Consider the following 5,000-nt stretch of genomic DNA (forward strand, 5'->3'; position numbering starts at 1 on the left):
ATGACGGACCTACCTGGCCCGGCCCCGGACCCGCGCCGCTGTTGGCTCGGGATGCTCTCGGGCGGAATAATCGCTCCCGTCAGCGGCGCTTCAGCTTTGGACAATTTCACGACCCGTCTTGAAACACGGACCAAGGAGTCTAACATGTGCGCGAGTCATTGGGCTGTACGAAACCTAAAGGCGTAATGAAAGTGAAGGTCTCGCCTTGCGCGGGCCGAGGGAGGATGGGGCTTCCCCGCCCTTCACGGGGCGGCGGCCTCCGCACTCCCGGGGCGTCTCGTCCTCATTGCGAGGTGAGGCGCACCTAGAGCGTACACGTTGGGACCCGAAAGATGGTGAACTATGCCTGGCCAGGACGAAGTCAGGGGAAACCCTGATGGAGGTCCGTAGCGATTCTGACGTGCAAATCGATCGTCGGAGCTGGGTATAGGGGCGAAAGACTAATCGAACCATCTAGTAGCTGGTTCCCTCCGAAGTTTCCCTCAGGATAGCTGGTGCTCGTACGAGTCTCATCCGGTAAAGCGAATGATTAGAGGCCTTGGGGCCGAAACGACCTCAACCTATTCTCAAACTTTAAATGGGTGAGATCTCCGGCTTGCTTGATATGCTGAAGCCGCGAGCAAACGACTCGGATCGGAGTGCCAAGTGGGCCACTTTTGGTAAGCAGAACTGGCGCTGTGGGATGAACCAAACGCCGAGTTAAGGCGCCCGAATCGACGCTCATGGGAAACCATGAAAGGCGTTGGTTGCTTAAGACAGCAGGACGGTGGCCATGGAAGTCGGAATCCGCTAAGGAGTGTGTAACAACTCACCTGCCGAAGCAACTAGCCCTGAAAATGGATGGCGCTGAAGCGTCGTGCCTATACTCGGCCGTCAGTCTGGCAGTCATGGCCGGTCCTTGCGGCCGGCCGCGAAGCCCTGACGAGTAGGAGGGTCGCGGCGGTGGGCGCAGAAGGGTCTGGGCGTGAGCCTGCCTGGAGCCGCCGTCGGTGCAGATCTTGGTGGTAGTAGCAAATACTCCAGCGAGGCCCTGGAGGGCTGACGCGGAGAAGGGTTTCGTGTGAACAGCCGTTGCACACGAGTCAGTCGATCCTAAGCCCTAGGAGAAATCCGATGTTGATGGGGGCCGTCATAGCATGATGCACTTTGTGCTGGCCCCCGTTGGGCGAAAGGGAATCCGGTTCCTATTCCGGAACCCGGCAGCGGAACCGATACAAGTCGGGCCCCTCTTTTAGAGATGCTCGTCGGGGTAACCCAAAAGGACCCGGAGACGCCGTCGGGAGATCGGGGAAGAGTTTTCTTTTCTGCATGAGCGTTCGAGTTCCCTGGAATCCTCTAGCAGGGAGATAGGGTTTGGAACGCGAAGAGCACCGCAGTTGCGGCGGTGTCCCGATCTTCCCCTCGGACCTTGAAAATCCGGGAGAGGGCCACGTGGAGGTGTCGCGCCGGTTCGTACCCATATCCGCAGCAGGTCTCCAAGGTGAAGAGCCTCTAGTCGATAGAATAATGTAGGTAAGGGAAGTCGGCAAATTGGATCCGTAACTTCGGGATAAGGATTGGCTCTGAGGATCGGGGCGTGTCGGGCTTGGTCGGGAAGTGGGTCAGCGCTAACGTGCCGGGCCTGGGCGAGGTGAGTGCCGTAGGGGTGCCGGTAAGTGCGGGCGTTTAGCGCGGGCGTGGTCTGCTCTCGCCGTTGGTTGGCCTCGTGCTGGCCGGCGGTGCAGGATGCGCGCGCCTGCGCGGCGTTCGCGCCCCGGTGCTTCAACCTGCGTGCAGGATCCGAGCTCGGTCCCGTGCCTTGGCCTCCCACGGATCTTCCTTGCTGCGAGGCCGCGTCCGCCTTAGCGTGCTCCTCCGGGGGCGCGCGGGTGCGCGGATTCTCTTCGGCCGCCATTCAACGATCAACTCAGAACTGGCACGGACTGGGGGAATCCGACTGTCTAATTAAAACAAAGCATTGCGATGGCCCTAGCGGGTGTTGACGCAATGTGATTTCTGCCCAGTGCTCTGAATGTCAACGTGAAGAAATTCAAGCAAGCGCGGGTAAACGGCGGGAGTAACTATGACTCTCTTAAGGCGGCCAAGTGGCGGCGGTGTGGCTGCATCCGGACTTGGCTTTTCGAAGCGCGGTCTTGATGTAGTCGTGCTGCTGCTGCGAGGTGCCTTCCTTGGGTTATAGTTACAGGGAGAGTGATGCGCAATACATGGGCCTAGCCCTCTTAGCCTCTCCTCTCCTGCGGTCTTCTCCCCTTCTCGTGGGCCCGCTGATTTTTGCAGAGTGGAAGACCGCACCAGGGGCTTGGGGGGGTTACCAGCCCCCCCTCGCATTATCCCTTTATAGTTGGGGGCAGCCGACAAGAAACAAGAGATGGTGGCCCTTCCGCTGAAGGTGCCACCCCAGCTACCCCAGCACCTATCCGGCCAACCGGCCGTAACGAAAATGCGATAGTTTGTGTAGCTCCCTTTGCTTGCAGTGAGTGCCACCGCACTTTTACCACGAAGAACGGTCTCGGGGTCCATCGCCGCCGCCAACACCCTGCGGCCGCCAACGCTGAGATCGTGACGGAGAGGCATCGCGCGAGGTGGACGGAGGAAGAAGTCCTGTCGCTCGCCAAGGCAGAGGCCGAACTGTTCCTGGAGAGGGACGCCCGGTTCTTCTTTGTAAATCAAGAACTTACCAGGATGTTCCCTGACCGAACGCTTGAGGCAATCAAGTGCCGACGGCGGCAAGCTGCCCACAAGCAGCTTGTCCGCCAATTCATGGAGGCACTTGAGATCGGTCGGGGTGAAGAGCCGGCGTCCCGCCGTGGAGCAGCGAGCTCGCTGCCTGACGCGGGCGAGGCCGCTGCGCCGCCCGTCGACGCAGCCGAGGACTTCGCGGCCGACACCACCGGGCCGCCGCCGGAGGGGCCGACTGACGCCGCCATCTGGGAGCATCTGGCGGGGCTACCTGCTTCCGCCCAGCGTTTCTCTGCCCTGGATCGAGTCATTGGTCTGGGGCGGGGCACGCCGCCCGATGTCATCCTGGGCATGCTCCCGGATGCCCTTGCGTCGGTCGGGTCCAGGGGGGAGAGGTCGATCACCAGGACACAGCGGCCGCGCCAACCATCCAAGCGGCCGCCTGCCGCCCCGCCGCTGCAGAAGCGCAAGCGGCGCCGCTGGGAATACGCGCGGACACAGGACGCCTTCCGTAGGTCGCGTGCGCGTTGCGTGCGCGGCTTGCTGGACGGCACCCTGCTGCAGCCGCCACCCGACATCCCCGGTCTGCTGGACTTCTGGGCGGACCTCTTCACGAAGAAGCCGATCTCCACCGCCGGCTTCATCCGTGACCGCCTTCTCCCGCACTCGGAGCCTGTCGCTCCTGAGTGCCTATGGGGGCCGGTCACACGTGAGGAGGTCGCTGCTGCCTTGCCGCCCAGGGGATCGGCAGCCGGGCCGGACGGCCTGACTCCAGCGGAGCTGCGGCGCCTGCCGCATGAAGTCCTGGTGAAACTCTTGAACCTCTTCCTCCTGGCCCGCGCCCTCCCCGAGCGTCTACTTCGCGCCCGGACGTCACTTCTCCCCAAAACGGCTGCACCAACATCCCCCGCTGACTTTCGCCCCATTACGGTCTGCTCGGTGTTGGCGCGGACCTTTCACAAGGTTCTCGCGTCACGCCTGATGCGTGCATGTGCTGTGGACGAACGTCAGCGGGCATTCATCCCCCGGGATGGGATGTTGGAAAACACCTTCATCTTGGACACTGCTCTCACCGACGCAGTCCGCTCCTGTCGCTCTGTTTTTGTGGCATCGATCGACGTCTCTAAAGCGTTCGATTCGGTGGACCATGCCGCCCTCCGCCCCGTGCTGAGGGCTCATGGCCTGCCGGATTGCTTTATTGAGTACGTCGAAAGGTGTTACGAGGGTAGCACGACGGTGATAGCGGGCGGCGCCGACGTGGGCGTGCCCCTGCAGCCGGCTAGGGGTGTGCGTCAGGGTGACCCCCTCTCCCCCCTCCTTTTCAATTTTGCGGTGGACTATGTTTTGAGTCAACTTCCCTCCCACATCGGAGCTCGGATCCTTGGTCGCAGAGTTAACGCTGCGGCCTTCGCAGATGACGTCCTGCTTTTTGCATCGACCGCGAGGGGATTGCAGTCCCTCATCGACGCAGCCGTCGCAGCCCTCGCCCATCTGGGGCTGCAGATCAACGCCCGGAAGTGTTTCACCCTCGCCTTAGTCGCGTCTGGGCGCGACAAGAAGGTGAAGGTCGACGCCGACGTTACCTTCAAAGCGGGCAACGCCACCGTGCCCGCCCTACGTGTGGGTGAAACCTTCCGGTACCTGGGACTGCAATTCTCCACCGCTGGTCGCTGCGTTTTCAACCCACGACGCCACCTGGTGGAGCAGCTGGACGTCATCTCCCGAGCTCCGCTCAAGCCGCAACAGCGCCTCCACGCCCTCACCACCGTACTTCTGCCTGGCCTGTACCATGGGCTGGCCCTCAGCCGCACCCGAGTGGGTGCGTTGAAAGCGGCAGATGTGACCATCCGTGCCGCCGTCAGGAGATGGTTCCGCCTTCCGGCGGACACTCCCCTGGGCTACTTCCACGCTCCTGTAGCCCAGGGAGGCCTCGGCATCCCATCATGCCGATGGATGGGGCCAACACTTCGCCGGTCCCGTCTCCTGGCGCTGAAGAGGATTGGGCCAGCCGCCGACGGTGCAGGCCGGGACGAGGTGCAGCGTGAGATTGAGGCGCTGGAGCGGCATCTTATGTGGGAGGGCCACCTCCTCAAATCGTCGACGCAGGTTGGAGAGATGTGGGCCGCGCGCCTGCACGTTGCCTTTGACGGTGCGGCGCTGTCATCTTCCGCCGCCGTCAAGGGGCAACACCAGTGGGTCGCTGACACCAGTCGCCTGCTATCTGGGCGTAACTTCATCGACGCTCTCCGCTCCCGCATCAACGCCTTCCCCACGAAGGCACGGCGCAGTCGCGGGCGAGAGGCGGACACCAGATGCCGCGC

At 62.4% G+C, this 5,000-nt stretch overlaps 1 pseudogene; it reads left to right on the forward strand.

Moving 5' to 3' along the window:
- Window positions 1-5,000, forward strand: part of LOC126434844 (large subunit ribosomal RNA) — a 7,959-nt pseudogene that overhangs the window by 808 nt on the left and 2,151 nt on the right.

The sequence above is a fragment of the Schistocerca serialis genome, unplaced genomic scaffold, assembly GCF_023864345.2.
Source record: "Schistocerca serialis cubense isolate TAMUIC-IGC-003099 unplaced genomic scaffold, iqSchSeri2.2 HiC_scaffold_1195, whole genome shotgun sequence".
Taxonomy (NCBI): domain Eukaryota; kingdom Metazoa; phylum Arthropoda; class Insecta; order Orthoptera; family Acrididae; genus Schistocerca; species Schistocerca serialis.